Source organism: Oryctolagus cuniculus, chromosome 1 (assembly GCF_964237555.1).
Source record: "Oryctolagus cuniculus chromosome 1, mOryCun1.1, whole genome shotgun sequence".
NCBI classification, from domain to species: Eukaryota; Metazoa; Chordata; class Mammalia; order Lagomorpha; family Leporidae; genus Oryctolagus; species Oryctolagus cuniculus.
The window spans coordinates 167,677,141-167,699,081 of record NC_091432.1 but is presented as its reverse complement, the minus strand read 5'-3'; the positions used below and the strand labels follow the sequence as shown (position 1 = coordinate 167,699,081).

Below are 21,941 nucleotides of genomic sequence, written 5' to 3'. Positions count from 1 at the left end.
TGATCTTCTGTAAAAAAAAAAAAAAAAGAAATTATCAATTCCCAACTTGACTCTCACTGGGATTAAACATGACAATAGGTCTGATCTGATTTCATCATCATTTAAAAAAAATCATCTATTATTTTTCACTTTATGTTTCTTTCTGTATGGGAGCAAACTGTTGAAATACTTACTTAAGGTATACTAAGCTGATCTTCTGTATATTAAGATAATAGAAAAATGAATCTTGATGTGAATGGAAGGGGAGAGGGAGTGGGAAAGGGGAGGGTTGTGGGTGGGAGGGACGGTATGGGGGGGAAGCCATTGTAACACATGAGTCGTACTTTGGAAATTTATATTCATTAAATAAAAGATAAAAAAAAAGAGAGGAAAGAATCCAAAAGGCCTCATAGCATTTGGGTTTTTAAGTACAATTTTGAAGAAAAAAAAAAAAAAAACTTGACAAACAGATTGGTATTCAAGTTACCAGTCAAGGACAAAAACCAATCAAAAGACCTGATTTATAATTCTCCCTCCTGTCTGGCCAGCTTATGATAAAACAAAAGACCATATAGAAGGATGAGATACTTAATTTGTTTTCACAATAAGCCATGAGATCGGGAACTGCTCTCATGGTAAATTTGGAGATTCCTTTTTTTTTTTAAGATTTATTTAGGGGCCAGCGCTGTGGCGCATTGGGTTGACTCCCTGGCCTGAAGTGCCAGCATCCCAAATGGGCACCAGTTTGAGACCCGGCTGCTCCACTTCTGATCCAGCTCTCTGCTGTGGCCTGGGAAAGCAGTGGAATATGGCCCAAGTCCTTGGGCCCCTGTACCCACATGGGAGACCTGGAAGAAGCTCCTGGCTCCTGGCTCCTGACTTTGGATTGGCTCAGCTCTGGCCGTTGTGGCCATCTGGGGAGTGAACCATCGGATGGAAGACCTCTCTCTGTGTCTCTACTCTCTCTGTAACTCTCTCTTTCAAATAAGTAAAATATTGTCCAGAGGGTTTGTTTAGGGGAATTCTACATCTAAATATCCCCACCCAGACGTCTTCCCAGAAGAGGGAGGAGGTAAGAAGAAATGGGGATCCCATACTCATGCCCATAACTTTTACTGAGATGCCTGCCTGATCTTTGAAGTGTAGAAATTTCTGTCTCTTCACCTTTTTCAGTAAAATTCTTTGCTGATTGCCTTCTCATCTGCTCTTTCATTGTCCACAGACTTCATTGTCCAAAGAACAAGTTCCCAGGGTTAGAATCAATGGTAACATCTGGGAAAGTGCATCTCTGGATCTGAAACGTGCTCTTTCCCACCCAAGATTCACTTAAGTCAAAAACCTCCTGCTGCAGCATGTGAGGAGGGGGATTACTGGCTCCATTTTTTTCTGCCTTGACTACAGATCATCCTCTGTATGATTTAATTTCATAAGTACTTGTTGAGAGTTGTTTTACCGCCTAACATGTAGTCCATTTTCAGAAATTTTCTAGTTGTATTTGAAAAGACTATCGTCTTTGTTACTGTAACCTGGGGTGGGAAAAATCCCTTTGTTCAAACAGGCACCAGAGACAGTGGAAGACTGAAAACAGTTTGTTGGGCCAGCGCCGTGGTTCACTTGGTTAATCCTCCGCCTGTGGCGCCGGCACCCCAGGTTCTAGTCCCGGTTGGGGCTCTTTAAGTTCTTACTTGATACAAACACATGCATGTAATCAATACCTAATTCACGTATCAAAGTAAAAGTTGACAGTTCCAGTATAAGTACAGAGAGCTACACAAAGTGTTAAGGGAAAATCACAATCCACTAAAGAAATGACAAACACTGTAAAACGGCCTTCAAAAATAGGCTTTTTGGAGCACATGTGGAACATTTATCAAAACTGGCCTAGATTAAACATACTCAAAATTTATAAAACAAAGAAGGGGTGGGTGTTGGCACAGGAGTTAGGATGCTATTTGGGACATCCAGATCCCAAAGCAAGTACCTGGCACTGCTCCTGATTCCTGCTTTCTGGAATCTTTGGAAAGCAGCAGGTAATGACTCAATTAGTTGGGTCCCTACCATCCATCTGAGACTCAGATTGAGGTATCAGCTCCTGGCTTTGGCCTGGCCCAGTCCCAACTGTTGCAGGTAACTGGAGAATAAACCAGCAGATGTAAACCATCCAATATGGGCACCAGTTCAAGTCCCGGCTGTTTCATTTCCAATCAAGCTCCCCACTTATGCACTTGGGAAGCGGTAGAAGATGGCCCAAGTGCTTGGGTCCTTGCACCTACATGGGAGACCAGAAAAAGGTCTTGGCTCTTGGCTTCAGTCTGGCCCAGCCCTGGACATTGTAGCCATTTGGGGAATGAACCAGTGGATGGAAGATCTCTCCCTATCTCTTCCTCTCTAACTCTTCTTTTCAAATAATAAATAAATAAATCTCTAAAAATAAAAAAGTTCTAAAAGTAGAAGTAACAAGGTCTAAAAATCAAAGTTGGTGTATGAACTGCAATAATTATATGCCTTTATTTCATTTTTGTGTTATGTTCTCTTCATATTTGAATCTTCTTCAAACTAACTGAAAACATTTTCAAGTATTTATATTCTATTTAAAAACTATTGCTGTTAGCATTTCATTCCTTTCTAACTCATCCCTTTACACATCTGAAATTGGATTTTCCAGTAATTTATTTATATTCTTAATTCATCCACTTTGGTTATTCCTATGCCAAAAAATTTGTGAAATCCACATATTCTCTAAACCTAACATCTAAATAAAAAATAAAGGAAAGAAAGACTGACAAATTTGAACATGATAACATGATAAACAACATAATAAAAGTTTTTTAAAAAGTGAGAAAAGGGGCTAGTGTTGTGGCATAGTAGGCTGAGCCTCCACCTATGGCACCAGCATCCCATATGGCCATTGGTTCCAGACCCAGCTGCTCCTCTTCTGATTCTGCTCTCTGCTATGGCCTGGGAAAGCAGTAGAAGATGGCCCAAGTGGTTGGACCTTGCACCCATGTGGGAGACCAAGAAGAAGCTCCTGGCTCCTGGCTCCTGGCTCCTGGCTATGGATCAGCCCAGCTCCAGCCTTTACAGCCATTTGGAGAGTGAACCAGCAGATGGAAGACCTTTTCCCTCTGTCTCCCCCTCTCTCTGTCTATAACTTTGCCTCTTAAATAAATGAATAAAATCTTTAAAAATAAAAGTGAGAAAAAAATATATGCTACAAAAGTTTAATAGACAAATAACTCTTATATATCAATAGGAAAATGGACAATGAATATAAATAGGCATTTCATAAAAGAAAAGTAAATAATCCCCCAAATGTAAACATAGTCAACATTATTAATAATCAGAGAAATGTAAATTAAAAATAAGATATTATTTCTTCCTTATCAGACTGGCAAAGATTAAGAAGATTTGCAATATCCAGTATTGGTAAGGAGATGAATATAAATAAGGGCATCGAAGAATTTCCCTTTTTAAAACATACAAGAATCATAGGGTAACATCTAAGAATTCTATGGAACACTTTATAATAGTGAAGAAAATTTTCAATATTAAAGGAGTCTAGTAAACTGCTGTATACTTAGCCAAACAAATGCTATGTAGATATTAGAAATGATGTCCGTGTAATCAGGTATAAAGTAACATAACTGACTGCTTATATTAAATGCACAGCTGGTAAATTGATGCTTCAGGACAGGACTGCTGGCTTCCTGCTCACCATGTCCTAAGGTGTACATTGCCTTATTTTTATCTCAGCTTCTTTTGCAGAGCAGGAGGATCTACTCTAGATCTCCTCTCACTACCTGTGGACCTCAAGCACTACCATGATGAAACACAGAAGCAATGTACTGCCATCAATCTAGGGACAAAGCCTCAGCACCTGACATCAGAGACATGTAGCTCCTTCCTGATTTCTCCATACCAGCATCCCTTTCCTTGTAGCCTCTTAAAAAAAAAAAAAGTCTTTCAGCAGAGTGGTAGTTCTTATCTTGTCCTCATTATTTTGATTTGCTACTGGGGACTGGGATGAAGTTTTGCTGTTTATTTACCTTATGTCCTTAGCATTATATCCTGTGCACAGCACAAAATGGACACCAAATATGTTTGCTTAATAACCAATTACATTAGTGATATATTTAATGAATGAGTGGTTGTACACTGTTTAATTTGTTGAGTGTGTGGGTAAATGAGTGACTGAGTGGCACACTGAGTAATTCACTAACAGTGACAGATGGATCAATCAACCAGCTAAGTGAGCAGCCAATCAAGAGAATAACCAGCTGCTCAAATAAATAAACCTATGAGTTAATAACTGAATAACTGAGTAACTGAAAAAATAAATGATTGACTAATTAAGTGACTGAGCTACAAATCAGTGAGTGAATGCTGAAGAAGGCTTGATGAATGAAAAAAAAAAAAGAATTGAATCAATGAATCTCTAATGACTAAAATGGAAAGAACTCCACAACATATTGCTGAATCAAAATGAGTCAATTTGGAATGAACAGGATAACCCTATGCATTTAAAACTGTATGTACCTCTGCAGGGCCGACATTGTGGCACAGCAGGTTAAGCCTCCACCTGAGATACCTGCATCCCAATGGGGACCCATTTAGAGTCCCTGATGTTCCACTTCCTATCCAGCTCCCTGCTAAAGCACCTGAGAAAGCAGCAGAAGATGGTCCAAGTGCTTGGGCCCCTGAACCAATGTGAGAGACTTGGAAGAAGCACTGGGCTCCTGGCTTCAGCCTAGTCCAGCCCCGGCCTTTTCGGCCACCTGGGCAGTGATCCAGCAGATGGAAGATATATCTCTCTCTCCTCCTCCTCCTCCTCCTCCTCTTCCTCCTTCTCTACTTCCTCTTCCTAACTCTGCCTTTCAAATAAATAAAAAATAAATCTTTAAAAAAAAAAAACTGTATCTAAACTTGTTACCATGCAAAGACATCCAGAAAGATACCAAAATTCCTTCAGCAAGTTCTGTTGACCCTAAGAAGCACTATTGTTTTTGCCCCTTTGAACGACTAACATAATTTTACAAAGATCATTTTTATTCACTTGAATTTTATTGGAAGAGATATTGTTCAAAGCTTATATACTACTATTACCTCCTAAAACTATGTATAAAAAAACCACAAATAGATGTATTTTAAAATAATGTCATGATTTTTTAATTTAAAACAAGGGATCTATAATGAATATTTAGGGCTACTGAAGCTAAACCTCTTAGTTTTACAATGGGCCCCTGAAAAACTGAAGCAACGATTTACAGATAAATAAAAATGGGATAAAGAGTAAGTTACTCTACAAATTTATCTGCTTTCCTTTTTCTTAAGAAATGGAGCTGATCATGAGCTACTCCTGAGCATCATGCCTAATGATGACTACACAGGCAAATGTAGATTTATAATTTTTAACATGCACACAAAAAGAGATGGAGAAAGTGCTTTAAAGAGATTTTTAGAAGTTGGGGTTTTTTTCTCCTTATGATACCATTTCAAAACTGTTATATTTAAAGCCCATAAGTAATGAGTTTGCCTATAAAAATAAGACTGAACAGAAAATTTAATTAATTCTACCACTTAACATTGTGTTTTGCAATTAACAGTCAAATATATCTAAGAGGGGCCGGCACTGTGGCACATCAGGTTAATGCCTTTTAAAATATTATTCTAAATTCTATTTAAAATATTAAGCTATGCAGGCTAGTATTGTGGCGTAGCAGGTAAGGCTGCCACCTGTGACTCCAGCAACCCATACAGTGCTGGTTGGGGTCCCAAGTGCTCCACTTCTGACCCAGCTCCTTGATAATGGTCTGGGAAAAATAGCAGAACATGGCCCACATGTTTGGGTCACTGTCACCCATATGGAGGACCCTGATCAAGTCCCTGGCTCCCAGTTTCAGCTTGGAAGACTGTTGTAGCCAACTGGGAAGTGAACCAGGAGATGGAAGACTGATCTCTATCTCTCTGTGTGTTTCTCTCTCCCTCTTTCTCTGTAATGTTGACTTTCAAAATAAATTAATAAATCTTTAAAATACTAAGCTCTAAAATCCAGACTCATCTTTTTTTTTTAAGATTTATTTATTTATTTGAAAATCAGAGTTACACAGAGAGAAGTAGAGGCAGAGAGAGACAGGTCGGTCTTCCATCAGCTGGTTCACTCCCCAGATGGCTGCAATGGCCAGAGCTGACCCATCCGAAGCTAGGAGTCGGGTCTTCCATGTGGGTGCAGAGTCCCGAGTACTTGGGCCATCCTCTGGTGCCTTCCCAGGCCATAGCAGAGAGCTGGATCAGAAGCGGGGCAGCCAGGACTTAAACCAGTGTCCATATGGGAAACCAGCACTGCAGGTGGCAGCTTTACATGCTACACCAGAGTGCCAGCCCCCAGACTCATCTTTAATGCCAAATTCTCTGACCTGGCCAATTACCCACAGACCTGATGACAATTCACTCTAAATTCACTTCTCCTTAGTAGCTCCAATTTTCAAATGACTCACTTTATGCTGTGGATTACTACCATGAAGTGACAAGTTCTCTTTAGCATGCAAATCTGATATAGATAAAACCATATTGTGAATTTTAAAGAATTTAAGGCCAAAAACACATTAACAGAGGCAGACTTAAATGTCAGCAAATACTCATTCATTAAGTACTGGGGCTGGCATTGTGGCATAGTGAGTAAAGCAGCTACTTGCAATGGCAGCACCCCATATGGGTGTCAGTTGGGGTCCTGGATGCTCCATTTCCAATCCACTCCCTGCTAACGGCCCAGGAAAGAAACAGAGCATGGACCAAGTGTGTTTGGGTCCCTGCCACCCAGGTGAAAGACCTGAATGAAGCTCCTGGCTTCAGCCTGGCACAGAGTTATCTGTTGCTGCCAACTATGGAGTGAACCAGCAAATTAAAAATGCCTCTCTCTCTTCCCCTCCCTATAACTCTGACTTTGAAAAATAAATAAGTAGGGTACAGCACTGTGACACAGCAGGTTAAAGCCTTGGCCTGAAGCGCTGGCATCCCATATGGGCACTGGTTTTAGTCCTGGCTGCTCCACTTCTCATCCAGCTCTCTGCTATGGCCTGGGAAAGCAGTAGAGGATGGCCCAAATCCTTGGGCCCCTGCACCTGCATAGGGAGAGTGAACCAGAGGATGGAAGACCTCTCTCTCTGTCTCTACCTCTCTCTGTAAGTCTGTCTTTCAAATAAATAAAATAAATCTTTAAAAAAAAAGAAAAAAAATATTTAAAAAATACAAAAAGTAGAAACAAGATTATACAAAAGGGGGGGGGCAAAATATAAATGGAAAAATCAGGGTAAATGAAAGTTTCTAACTCCTCCCCCACCTTCCTGACTATGGATAGGCTTGACACATTTATAACCAGTAACATGTACATAAGTTACACACCTGGGGCCAGTGCTGTGGCACAGCAGGTAAAGCTGCTGCCTGCAGTGCCAACATCCCATACGGGCGCCAGTTCAAGTACTGGTTGCCCGACTTCCGATCCATCTGCTATGGCCTGGGAAAGCAATGGAAGATGGCCCAAGTCCTTGGGCCCCTGCACCTAGGTGGAAGACCCAGAAGAAGCTCCTGACTCCTGGCTTCAGATTGGACAGCTCCAGCTGTTGTGGCCAACTGGGGAGTGAACCAGCGGATAGAAGACCTCTTTCTCTCTGCCTCTCCTCATTCTGTGTAACTTTGCCTTTCAAATAAATAAATAAATATTAAAATAAAAAAAGAAGTTACATACCATGCAACTGGCAAGGATAAATCATAATAGATTTGTCTGAGACAAACAAACTCTGGCTTTGATATCCCAATTCATCATGTAAGAAACCTTAAAAGTGTTAGGCCCCCATGTTGTAAGAAAATCCAGGACACATACAAATGCTCCAATTTATAGCCCAGCTGATATCCCAGTCAACTGCCAGCACCAACTGTGTATCATTAAGTAAAGAAACCTCCTAGTAATTCCAGTCTCCCTTAAAGTTGGCAAGATTTTGAGGTCCTAGACAATGAAGAGGAGAAATAAAGACTTCCCTGAGATGCCCTATCCACACTACTGACGTACAATAAATGTGAGTCTAATAATGCAGTTCTTTCAGAGCTCTAGTTTTTGGGATGATTGTTATATGACAATGGCAACCAGTATACAAGGGATCTTCTGAAAGTCCATGAAAATGGTATATTATTTTAAAATGCATGTATTTCAAAAAATTTTGCACCAAAATAATTCTTTTAATTCCATTTTCTATGAACTTTTTGAGGTACACTCATACATACTGATGAAAGTGATGCCATGAGGGAAGAACTGAGAACACAAGAAAATGAAGGGAGCAGTGATGGTAAAGTCCTTGAAAGCAGATTCCTCACCCACTTAAGAGATGGGTCAAGGACTTAAACAGACATTTTTGTTTGTTTGTTTGTTTTTTGTTTGACAGGCAGAGTGGACGGTGAGAGAGAGAGAGAGACAGAGAGAAAGGTCTTCCTTTACCGTTGGTGCACCCTCCAATGGCCACTGCAGCTGGCACACTGCCCCTGGCACACTGCGGCCGGTGCATAGCACTGATCCGAAGCCAGGATCCAGGTGCTTCTCCTGGTCTCCCATGGGGTGCAGGGCACAAGGACCTGGGCCATCCTCCACTGCCCTCCTGGGCCACAGCAGAGAACTGGACTGGAAGAGGGGCAACCGGGACAGAATCCAGCACCCTGACCGGGACTAGAACCGGGTGTGCCAGTGCCGCGGTGGAGGATTAGCCTATTGAACTGCAGCGCCGGCCCAGACATTTTTCAAAAGAGGAAATCCAAATGGCCAACAGACGCATGAAAAAATGTTCAGGATCACTAGTCTTCAGGGAAATGCAAATCAAAACCACAATGAGGATTCACTTCACCCTGGTTAGAATGCTTTCATACAGAAATCAACAAACAACAAATGCTGGCAACGATGTGAAGAAAAGGGTACACTAATCCACTCTTGGTGGAAATGCAAACTGATAAAGCCACTATGGAAGACAGTTTAGAGATACCTCAGAAATCTGATTATAACCCTACTATACCATCCCATGCCTCGGAAATTAAATCGGCAAATAAAAGAGCTATCTGCACCTCCATGTTTATTGCAGCTCAGTTCACAATAGCTAAGACATGGAATCAACATAAATGCCCATCAACAGAAGACTGGCTAAAGATATTATGGGATATGTACTCTATGGAATACTACACCACAGTAAAAAAAAAAAAAAAATCTGGTCATATGCAACAAATGGAGGAATCTGGAAAACATCGTGCTGAGTGAAATAAGCAAGTCCCAAAGAGATAAATACCATATGTTCTCCCTGATGTGTAACAACTAACTGAGCACCTAAAAGGAAACCTGTAGAAGCAAAACGGACACTATGAGAAGCAATGACTTAATCAGCCCTTGTCCTGACTGTCGAGGAACAGCTTACTATTATATTCTTTTTTAGTATTTTCTTTTTCTACTTAATACTATTGGTTGAACTCTTTACCTAACACAGAAATATTCTCAGGTGTTTAAATCCAATTGAAAATTGATCTCCGTAAAAAATAAGAGTGGGAATAAGAGAGAGAGGAGGTGTGCAGTTTGGCACACACTCCCATGGACTTAAACCTAAGGGTAAAGCTAAAAATTTGCCATGGGACTCCAAATTCCATTAAGTTGGCAGATACTAATGCCATCTCACATGTTAAAGTGATCATATTAAGTGTGTAACTGATCATATAGATAGGATTAAGTGTCAAATGGATCACATAAACAAGACCAAGTGTCTGCTAATAACAACAGATAGAATTAAAAAGGAGAGAAAGACCCAATAAGGGAAACAGGCCACACAGCAGACTCATAGAATGACAAATGCCCTAAATAGCACTCTGACCTCAGAATCAGCCCTTAAGGCATTCAGAGAAAGCTAAAAAGCCCATGAGAGCATTTCAGGGATGGAAAGCAAAGACACTGTGGCAAAAAAATTATCTACATAAAGCATCTCTGTGAGATCCCAGTGGATGGAAAGAAGGGACCATCAAAGAAGGAGGTACCTTTCTCTGAAGGGATGAGAGAACTTCCACTTTGATTATGGCCCTAATGATGGTATCTGTGGACTCAAAAGGCTTCCATAGCCTTGGCAGCTTATGACAAGAGCCTCAGGTGATCACTGACATCATAAATACGAGCATTAATTGTTAAATCAATAACAGGAGTCACTGTGCACTTGCTCCCCATGTAGGACCTCTGTCCTTAATGAGTTGTCCTATAAGAATTAATGGTGTGCTCGCTTCAGCAGCACATTTACTAAAATTGGAAAGACTTAATGGTAAAACTTGTCTTCAAACAGTACTTTATACTTTGTGTATCTGTGTGGGTGCGAACTGTTGAAATCTTTACTCAGTATAGAGTTGATCTTCTGGATATAAATATAACTAAAAATGAATCTTAATGAAGAATGCGATGGGAGAAAGAGTAGGAGGTGGGACTGTTTGGGGTGGGAGAGTGGGTATGGGGGGAAATATTGCTATATTCCAAAAGCTATACCTATGAAATTTATATTTATTAAATAAAAGCTTTCAAAAAAAAAAAAGAAAGAAAGCAGATGCCTTTATTCAAGAGAATCAAGAGGCAATAAATGGGACACTGAACAATTCAGTCATTGTAAAGAGGGAAAGGGCAAAGGACAGGGGGCAGGAAGTTCTATTTTTCCTTTTTTAGGAGGTTCTTCCAATGGCGAATTATGTTAATTCAAAATATGGAGGTAAGAACCAGAAGACACTGTTAGATTTGAAAACAGTTGCCTGGAGAATAGAAATCAAAGATTGGCAGCGGGGACAGAGGAATGGGAAAAGCAGAAGCCTTCTGGGTTTTGTTAAAAACATTGGTGAGCCATTTCCTTTTTAAACCTAAGGCACACTTCATCCCATGATTTCACCACCTTTTTAAAGTAGATTAAAAAAATTTAGTCCATTCCCTTTTTTTTCAAATGAGAAAAGAAGTAAGACTGAATTTACATGACTTGCTCAAAATCACATAGTATACTGACAGCAGGACCAGTCCCTGAGCCTTGATTTCCAAAACAGAGGACTTTTTCATAGCATATTGTATTTTGTGTTGTAAAAATATGACCTACTGGGGCCAATGCTGTGGCATAGAGGGTTCAGTTGCAGTCTGCAGCACCTGGGCACCTTTCAAGTCCTGGCTGCTCCACTTCTGATCCAGCTGTCTGCTAATGTGCCTTGGAAAGCAGCAGAAGATGGCTCAAATTCTTGGGCCCCTGCTACCCAAGTGGGAGACCCAGATGAAGCTCCTGGCTCCTGGCTTCAGCCTGGCCCAGCCCTGGCCATTGCAGCCATTTGAGGAGTGAACTAGAAAATGAAGACCTCTCTCTGCCTCAGCCTCTCCTTCTATGTAACTTCACCTTTCAAATAAATAAATCAACCTAGAAAAAAAAAAGTTACCTAGCAGCATTATACTTTATAATCAGAATTAAACTAAAATCATTTAGCAAGCAATAATGAACACCCTATTCCCAAGGACTGATATCAAAAATGCAGGCAGAAGGCTACATGAGGGGGTTTCAAAAAGTTCATAGAAAATTCACATCTTTTAATTTCATTCTTCCACAAACTTTCTGAAGTACCCTCATACTTGGTAAGATCAAAAATAAACATGCAAGCAAAACAAATACCTAATTCCAACCTAGTGGCCACAATGCACAGGCTTCACGACAGTTTGTGCTGTATTTTGTCCTGTCCAAGTATCCTAAATTGAAAATTTAATCATTCTACCCTTAGTTTTATAAAGTTACCTATCGAGGATTTCTCCTTCATTTCAGAAATACTTTCTATCATTTGATTCATATTTACCAGTACAATAGCACCAAGAAATCACTTGTCTAATGGTATGGTTTGGATACGGGTTAAGTGTCCCTCAAACTGTTCATGAGGTGGAGATTTGGTACACATTGTAGGAGTGCTGAGGTGGTGATACTTTTAAGAGTTGAGGCCAAAGGTCAGTGCTGTGGTGGAGCGGGTTAAGCTGTCCTGCAGTGCCTACATCCCATATGGATGCCAGTTTCAGTCCCATCTGCTCCACTTCTCATCAAGTTTCCTGCTATTGTGCCAGGGAAAGCAGCAAAGGATGGCCCAAGTGCTTGGGCACCTGTACCCATGTGGGAGACCTGCTATGGCCATTTGGGAAGTGAATGTACAGATGGAAGATCTTTCTCTGTAACTCTTTCAAACAAATACGTTTGTTTGGAAAAAAAAAAAAAGTGACCTGTTTAAAGTATCATGGATTCCTGGTCATTTGCAACAAAATGGAGGAATCTGAAAAACATCATGCTGAGTGAAATAAGCCAGTCCCAAAGGGACAAATATTGTATGTTCTCCCTGATCGGTGACAACTAACTGTGCACCTAAAAGGAAACCTGTTGAAGTGAAATGGACACTATGAGAAACAGTGACTTGATCAGCCCTTGTTCTGTCGAGGAACAACTTACTACTTCATTCCTTTTAGTATTTTTTTTTTGTTCTACTTAGTACCATTGGTTGAACTCTTTAATTAACACACAATTATTCTTAGGTGTTTTTATTTATTAATTATTTTATTTTTATTTATTTATTATTTATTATTTTATATTTAATTATTTTTATTTTATCAATTATTCTTAACTGAAAAGTGATCCCTGTTAAATATCAGAATGGGAATAAGAGAGGGAGGAGATGTACAGTTTGGCACATGCTCAATTGTACTCTAATGGTAGAGTTAGAAACGTGCCAGGGGATTCCAATTCAATCTCATCAAGGTGGCATGTACCAATGCCATCTCACTAGTCAAAGTGATCAGTTTCAGTTCATAATTGATCATAATGACAGGATTAAGAGTCAAAGGGATCACATACACAAGACTAGTGTCTGCTAATACTGACTGACAGAATTAAAAAGGAGAGAACAATCCAACATGGGAAGCAGGATACACAGCAGACTCATAGAATGGCAGATGTCCTAAACAGCACTCTGGCCTCAGAATCAGCCCTTAAGGCATTTGGATCTGGCTAAAAAGCCCATGAAAGTATTTCAGGAATGGAAAGCCAAGACACTGTGGCAAAAAAAAAAAAAAAAAAAAAAAAAAAAACAACCAACACCTAAATGAAAGATCTCTGTGCGTGAGATCCCAGTGGAAAGAATGGGCCATCAAAGAAGGAGATACCTTTCTCTGAAGGGAGGAGAGAACTTCTACTTTGACTATGGCCTTGTCTAAATAAGACTGGAGTTGGCAAACTCAAGAGGCTTCCATAGCCTTGGCAGCTCATGACAAGAGCCTCGGGTGATTACTGGCGTCATAAATAAGAGTGTCAATTGTTAAATCAACAACAGGAGTCACTGTGCACTTACTCCCCATGTTGGATCTCTGTCCTTAATGTGTTATACTATCTGAATTAATGGCATAACTAGTACTCAAACAGTACTTTATACTTTGTGTTTCTGTGTGGGTACAAACTGTTGAAATATTTACTTAGTATATACTAAATTGATCTTCTGTATATAAAGATAATTGAAAATGAATCTTGATGAAGAATGGGATGGGAGAGGGAGTGGGAGATGGGATGGTTGTGGATGGGAGATGGGATGGTTGCAGGTGGGAGGGTGGTTATGGGGGAAAAAAGCCACTATAATCCAAAAGTTGTACTTTGGAAATTTATATTTATTAAATAAAAGTTAAAAAAAAATAAAGTATCATGGGTTCCTTTAAAAAAAAAAAAGAGAGAGATGTGGCCAGGGGCTGGCATTTGACACAACAGTTAAGTTGTCATTTGAGACACTGCATGTCATGTTAGTGTGCCTGGTTCAAACTCCAACTTTTGTACTTCCAATCCTGTCTCCTGCTAATGCGTATTCTGGGAGGCAACAGGTGACTGCTCCAGTACTTGGGTCCCTGCCACTCACATGGGAAACCCAGATTGAATTTTGGGCTCTTGGCTTTGGCCTAGTCCAGCCTTGGCTATTGCAGGTATTTAGGGAATGGACCAATAGATGAAAAATCTTTCTCTCTGCCTTTCAAATAAAACAAAAATAAACAAGTTTGTTGTTGTTTGTTTGCTTTTTTTTTTTTTCATAAGAAAGAGGTGAGGCCTAGTGGGAGGTCTTCAGGACATTGGGGACATGCTTTCAAAACAAATCAAGGTAGTTCTCACAGGATTCCTGAGTTCTCCCCAAGAGCCAGCTGTTACAAGAATGAGCCTGACCCCTGCATTGCTCTCTGGCTTCCTGTTTTGAGAGAGGATCTTTTCCTCCCACATGATTCTGTTGTCCCAACACCACTGACTATGAGGTCCTCACCAAGGCTAAATTGATGCTCGTGCTATGCCTTTGAACATTTAGAAATGTGAATGAAATAAACCTCCTTTCTTTCTGAAGTTATTCGGCCTCAGATATTTCAGTACTGTAACAAAAAGTGGACTTGCAAAGAAAACTGGAACCAAGGCTTTTACTATGACTATATCTAAAAATGTGAAAGCAGCTTTAGAACTGAGTAGAAGTTGGAAGATCTTGGGCTAGGGCTAGCTAAAGCCTAGAATGTTGTCAGCAAGGCTTTACAGGCAATTCTGGTAAGGACTCAGTGACAAGGAGTCTAGGGAACTAGTCTCAGGTAGAAATGAGGGGTGCACCAGAAATTGAACTAATGGCCACGGTGGCAAAGAACTTATCTGCATTGTGTCCATGCCCTAACACTTGATGGAGTTTTATGGTTATGGAATAGTTTATTTGTGGAGGATATTTCAAACCAACAAAGAAGTAGAATGTGGTATATGGGTCTTAACGAGTGGCTATTAGTTAAGTTCTATAGTGAAATTCAGGAGCAAAAGGGAATAGATGGAAAAGCCTTGGAAAGGAAAAACCCTGTAATGGTGTATACAGACAGCCTATAGCCCATAGAAGAGACTGGCAAGAATGCTAATCATCACAATAATAAACATCAAAGGCCTCTAAGGTATCTCAGAATCTTTAAGGCCACTACTCACATCATAGGCCCAGAGACTTTTAAGAACAGAATTGTCTCAGAACTCTGGGCACTGTGAAAGCTGCCAGGGGCCTTAAGACTCTGGCTTTCCAGCAAAGTGCTTCATGATGCCAGCAGCTATGGTTCAAACAAGCCCATGTGGGCAGTATACCTTGATATCAATGTGGAGCTTATTTCCCAGGCACAAAGAATTCAAGAGTTATGGGGTCCTGGCACCTCCAATAAAACTTTAAAGGAAAGCCTAAAAGGCCAGCCAGAGTTTGCTGTGGAGTCAAAGAGTCTGCAGAGAAGCTCCAATGGGATGATGCTTGGTGAAGCTGTGGGAACGGAGCTGCAGCAGGGGTCCCAGAAAGGCAGAGAACACAGCAATATGCCATATCCACTCAAAAAAGCCACCAAGCATGAAGCAGAAAGAAGTCATATGGGTGGCAATCAATAAAACCATATATGCAGATGCCATACTTGGAGCTTTAGGATTTAATGTCTGCCCTGCTAAGTTTTAGTCCTGCTTTGGACTAATTACTCTTTTCCACCTATCCACTCCTCCCTTTTAAAATGGGAATGTTTATCCTATCCCTGTCCCATCACTGTAGCTTAGAAACACACCATTTAAAAAAAAAATTTTTTTTATTTATTTGAAAGGCATAGTTACAGAGAGACAGAGGCAGAGACAGAAAGAGAGGTCTTCCATCTTCACTCCCCAGATGGCTGCAGTGGCCAGAGATGTGCCGATCCAAAGCCAGGAGCCAGGAGCCTCCTCCTGGTCTCCCACATGGGTGCGGAGCCCAAGCACTTGGGCCATCCCCCACTGCTCTTCCAGGCTGTAGCCGGGACTTGAACCAGTGCCCGTATGGGATGCTGGGACTGCAGACAGCGGCTTTCCCTGCTTACACCACAGCATGGGCCTCACCATTTGTTTTTATTTTCTTTTTATTTTACAGGGACTAACAGCTGAAAGAATTTATACTGTTTAAGTATAATTTAGACTTGAACTTCTGAGTGATGTTAGAACCAGTTAAGATTTTTGGACTACTGAGGATGGGATGAATATATATCACATTGTGAGAAGGATATGAAGCTTGGAGTCCAGGGATAGAAGGCTATGGTTTGGATGTGGTTTCAGTATGACTCACAAGAATCTATGTTTTAGAAGCTTGGTCCCCAAGGTAGCAGTATTGAGAGATGGTGAGACAAGGTCTCACAGGAGGTCCTTAGGCCAATAGTGGTATGCTTCCAGAAAGGACTGTGGGGCCCTGGTCACTCTGGCTTCCTGTTTTGTAACACGATCCTTCATTCGTACATGTACTCCTGCCATGATATGACACAGCCAAGAAGGCCCCTACCCGCAGTGAAACCAATGAGGTTGTCCACTGTTAGATTTTGAACCTCTAGAAATACAAGCTAAATACACCTCTTTTCTTCAGAAAGTTAATTTGCCTCAGATGTTTCATCACAGTAATAACAAGTGGACTAAAACACCTAATCTACTATCATCTATACTAAAGAAACACAGGGCTAATGCCCTTAAGGAATAGCTCCTGTTCAGTATGGTGGTAGAAGAGGACACAAATGAATCACAGACACTATCAAAAAGTATCTCCAAGTCTTGATTAAGCCTAAAATGTTCATCGTGGGTCCCAGTGATGGACAGCTTTGGATAGAAGTCTCCACTGATTACCCAACTGTCAAATTCAAAGATCTTTCTTAAACCACAGAGAACAGCAGTTATTTCTTCATGAGAAAACTATATGTAATTTTCTTATTTCTTCTGCTTTTCTAGATTCCACATTATGAAAATCACTAATATATATCTTTAAGACCTATTTTCAGTTCAAATGCTTATTTTTTGATAGTGACCAACAATGATAATCATGTTAATCAATCACACCTTAACCTACCCACCCACTTACCTTACTAACTGCTCCTTCTTTGTCTCTTTTACCCATTATTCTTTATCACTTACTCTCTAACTATGGGTAATTCCCAAGACTCAATCTCAGGTCCATCACTCTTCTCTGTGAGCACTATCATGCTATTTCAACTTCTCTATCAAGTTCTAGTCATATCTTCTACTATTTCCACATGCCTATTTTACTGTAACCTCAAAGTCAACAAATCAAAAATATAGCCTCAACTGTCTAGATCCCCTCAACCATCTACTATTACTACTTACATGCCTGCCATTAATCAAATTCGTTTTTCCTTTGACACTAATTGAGTAATTTGGACATCTTTTAAAATCTCTCTGGTTCTCAAGATTTCTAATGCACAAAATGTAACATGGACTGGTACAGATATTCTGAGATGTCTTCAAGTTTCTGTCATTGAGGACCAAACTTTGAAGTCTTCTTTAATTACTCCTTTATCCTACCCTCCCTTTTCATCCAACCCATAATGAAGTCTTGTGACATCTCTCAAGTCAGAATTATTTCCACTAAGTCCAGGTCCTTATCACTTCAGGCCTAAACTATTTTCTACCTTTCTCTATCACTTCTCCAGCCGTTATGACCATCCGGGGAGTGAACCAGCAGATGAAAGCTCGCTCTCTCTCTCTCTCTCTCTCTCTCTGTCTCTCCATCTCTTTCCCTTTAACTCTGCCTTTCAAATAAGTAAATGTTCCTTTTTAAAATAAAAATAATTACAGTGACATCTCTATTGAGGAAAAACTGAGGGAAGAAACACTGTAGTCCAATAGGTTGACTTGACTTCCAATATGCTAGGCTCGAGTGGTAAAGGAGGGAAAGCAGAAATATGAGAGGCAAAAGAAATGTAAACATGTAGTATGGGTTAATATACAAGGTAAATGAAAGCAGTAGTTTAAACATAATGTCTAAACTAACACCCATATGACCAGGAGAGAAGGAAATTAAGTGGTATAAATGATGACTGTCATTTGGGACACATTGATAAATAGAAGCTGAAGACCAGTACTGAAAAAAAAAAAAAGTGACTGATTAAGAGAAATAAGAAACCGAATTAATTACAAAATAAAAGAACTGAAGTTATAAAGATATTAATAGGAGAGAAAAATATATCAAGCCATAATCCACTGTAACCAGATTTATATTTTATCAAAAAAGCCAACTAAATGTTAAGGCAGAGGCTCCCAAGCTATCTGCATTCAGGGAGCCCTTAGTGTCTTAGTAACTTTGGCAAAAAGACATATGAGGGAATCTTCAAAAAGTTCTTGGACAACGTGCGTTACCAAAAAATACGGATAGATTTTTAAAAATTTTGCATGAAAATAAAATATTTTAATTACATTTTTCCACAAACTTTTTAAAGTACCTCGATATTTCATTAGCCATGTAGCATGTCCTTACAACTTAGGGTTTGTTGGGCATGATACAACTTCTCAAATCTTGGGTTCAAACTGGACATTATCACAGTCATTTCCTGTTCCACACTGATTTGCACACAGTAGTAGGTTTTTAGCAGAGCAACCTCTGAAAATACAGCCTTATAAAGACGTGATATTGCAGTAAGGAACATCAGTATATTATGCTGAAACTGAACTACCTCAAACTAACAGTTCAAGCATGAGTTTACTGGTGCTCTGAGCACATCAGCACAGTTTGAGAAAGGGGGACTATAAAGGTCCCCCCCAAAAAAGGCGAGGAGCAAAAGAAAGTTCTTAACAGTTCACCACAAGAGGGCAGCACAATAGTAAGCAGGGGCAGTACAAAGAGGACTCAATGAAAAGAAATGAATCAAATCTTTCTTTCAAACACTGTAAGACCCTTAGTCTGCTCACCATCTAAAAGTTATTTTTCTTCTTATACAAAAGAGGAAGAAACACTGGTCTCTGGCAGATCACCTCATAGCAGAGTCATTCTGCCTTTCTCTAAATCTCCTATTGCCAGTCATGAGAGTAGCCAAGACTTGCACAGTAGTCAACAATTTACCACTTTGCATGCATGTTATTCAATCCTCACAACAACCTTCTAAGAAAAGTGAGGTTCAAAGAACTTTTAAATTATACAACTCATAAGTGGCAAGAATACCATGACTTAAATCCATATCTTACTCCAAAGCCAACACACTTTTCTATTCTGCCTCAAAATTATCCTGTCTTTCATCAACAGGAAGGTGAATAAAAAAGATACCATGTTTTCCATTCCATACCTGAGACCTCCGTTTCAAATCACTAAGGAAAAGGTGTTAAAGGAAACAAACTACATCTTAACCCGTCCTTTAAACACATTATAAACTATAAACCCAAGACATTCAGTTAGGGCAAAACCAAATATTTAAACGTGTTATAAACTACAAACTTAAGACATTCAGTTAGGGCAAAACCAAGTATTATATGCTTACCTAGCCAACAAACACAGTTTTCCTGTACAGATAAACACATGTACTATGAATACATCTAGTTTGTATGCCAACAAATAAGCTCACAGAAGCAAGTGACTCTCACATCTGCAGTGGTAAAAAGTAAGGCAGATGGGGGAAGAGAGGTCAAAAAGGTGATTATTCATCTCCCAATCTGCTGGGTGTTACATCAGAACATCTTCAGGAACCCAACAACTCACTTTCCCAAAGCTATTATGAAACCAAAAGTGATTGTCATCTCCCTTATTCCCACTTCTGGTTTCCTTCTCCACATTTCTCCGCCCCTCTATGACATACTCAGTCACTCTTATCCTTTCATTCAAAGAAAAGGAGTTTCCCCTGGCAGATGAATAACCACCGGAAAACAAACTGGGTAAATTCAACCGACACAGCAAGCGGAGGCAGATAAAACCATCCAGGAAGCATTCAATGTGGTAGCAAGAACCCCAGTAAGAACAGCTAACATGTTCTCTCAACAGCATTTCTTCCTCTTTGAAAGAATAAAGAATTTCTGGCTGCTGGAGGAGAAAGGTTAAGGGACAACATTTTATTTTCGCCTGAAAAGCCCCATTACTTGTAAAACCTACAAGGAATGTAGCAACGATCAACACCCCAAAATCCTCTCCCAAAGTAACACTGAAAGTTCAGCACTGCCATTGTCAGAGGAGTAAGCGCAGCGCCCTGCTCGTCTCACACGCTCGCAGCCTTCCTACGCACGCACTCGGCTCACGACACCCTCGCCCTCACCGAGGCGATGAAGCCCAGCAGCCAGGATCGCGAACCGTCGGAGGCGGAGGAAGGGCCTCTTTTCCTTCTGCAGAAGGCAAACAGTTCACATCTTGTTCCCGTTGCCTGCTTCTGAAACCTAAAATAATAATAATAATAATAAAGCAGTTACTACCGCAGAAACCCAGGAGAAAGAGATGCTCCTTTCTAGGCTAAGATGTCTAGAAATTTTAAGAGGGCTAGGTAAGGGGGGAGGAGTAATAAGGCAGACAGGATGCAAACAGCAACCAAGATACTCCTTTCTGGGTTTCGCCTTAACGAGAAAGATTTTCTGGTATAGAAGTTTACCGCCTCTAGCAGGGGAAAGGCGGGGATCGGGAGGAGGGAAAGGGTAGGGGAGATAACTGGTGCTCCCATCCAAAGGCCGGGCAGCGATAACACCCACCGGCTGCACGGACCAGGCGACGAGGGCGCGCCCCCAAGCTCGCAGGGGCTGCTCTTACCCGGCGTCTCAGGCTGGCCCAGGTCTGCGAAGCCCCCAGAGTGGGCACGGGTCCGAGCGCCCGCCAGGCTGGGTCCTCGGGGGCCCTCCCGTGCGGGCTCGGCTCCCACTCACATCCCTGGACGGCAGGGACCAGGCCTCTTCTTGTGCCGCGGCAGCCCTCCGAACGACGTGCGCCGCAAGCCGGGGCCCGGGGGCCAGAGGTGCCAAGGGGGCAGAGGCGGAGGCGCGAACTCCCGAAAGAGCCGGGCGCCGGCCCAGCCAGTCAGCGCCGCGGAAGGCCGTTAGCCGCGGCCGCTGCTGCCCCCTTCTGCTCCTCTTCCTCTCTCCTTCCTGCAGCCCACACCACTCCCACTTAGGGCAGCCGGGAAGCCCGTCACGGCCGTAGTCTCCACCCTCTCCCAGGCCACACCGTCTTCTCAGCGCCGTTGGCGACACAGGCTTGGACTCTGCGTCGGCCTCAGCCTCCCAGCCGGCCTCTAGTCAGGCAGCCTGTGGGTGGCGGACTGAGGCCGCCGGCGAGCCGGGCGGGGGAGGGCGCGGGACGCGCGCCCGGGACTGCGCGTGCGCCGCCCTTCTTCCCCGCGCGCGCCGCGGGCCTGACCGGGTTGTGGCCCTCCGTGCTGTGGCCTCCCGGGGAGCCGGTGGACTCCCGTGGAGATTTTCAGGGCAGCCACTGGGCATGAGCGCGCGAGGAAATGGAGGTGGCCAAGGCCCGCTGAGCCTGGAGCCCCGCAGAGGCTCTGTGCCGGCGCTGGGCCCTCCCTAGAAGGGCGTGTGTGTGGCCGCCGCCCGCCGTGGAGGCGGCTGGGAATGAGTCAGCCGGGCCTGGAAGGCGCCCCCTGCAAGCAGCCTGGGCCCGGAGGAGGCCGGGCTGCCTCCGCACGGAGACTTTCCCCACCCGTATACCGTCATCCCCTTTCAGCTTTCGCTTCCATGTTCCGGGTATTGCAGACCTGTTCTTTCCCAGCGCGGGCCGCTGGGCCCAGGGGAAGAGGCGCCCGGGCTGCAGGAATGCGCGCCCACGCGCCATTTAGCGGCAATGAAATCCCAATGGCTTGACTCCAGCCACCACTGCTGGAAAGGAGCGAGGGTGGGATGAGGTGCTCAGCAGCCTGCAGGTTGGCAGCCAGGCCCAGCGAACCACTTCCACTTTCCCAAAGATCCTCATTCACTCAATTACTGAGCGCCTGCTAGGTACTGGACTGTAGACCCCGGAGACACTAGGTAAACAACCTGCATGTTCCTTGCTGTTCTGCCTTCTGACAGAAGACAAAATAGAAAGAAAGGTTTTAAGTGTGTAATATGCTAGATGTGCAATTGTCACCGAGAAAATACAACACAATGGAGCATTAAGTGAGGGGAGTGTGGTCT

General features: G+C 42.1%; 1 protein-coding gene across 5 annotated transcripts in view; it reads right to left on the bottom strand.

The window, feature by feature from the left end:
* JAK2 (Janus kinase 2) overlaps positions 1 to 21,081 on the bottom strand; it is a 133,158-nt gene extending 112,077 nt beyond the window's left edge. The window contains exons 1-2 of one of the 5 annotated variants that reach the window (XM_051846028.2): positions 20,569 to 21,081; positions 20,087 to 20,204 (exon numbers count right to left, since the gene is read on the bottom strand). The gene's annotated coding sequence lies outside the window, so the exon portion shown is untranslated. Of the gene's footprint in view, positions 1 to 20,086; positions 20,205 to 20,510 lie in introns of all 5 variants that reach the window. The other 4 variants (XM_070051600.1, XM_070051614.1, XM_070051611.1 and 1 more) reach the window with 4 other exon arrangements.
* Between the last annotated feature and the right edge of the window lie 860 nt (positions 21,082 to 21,941).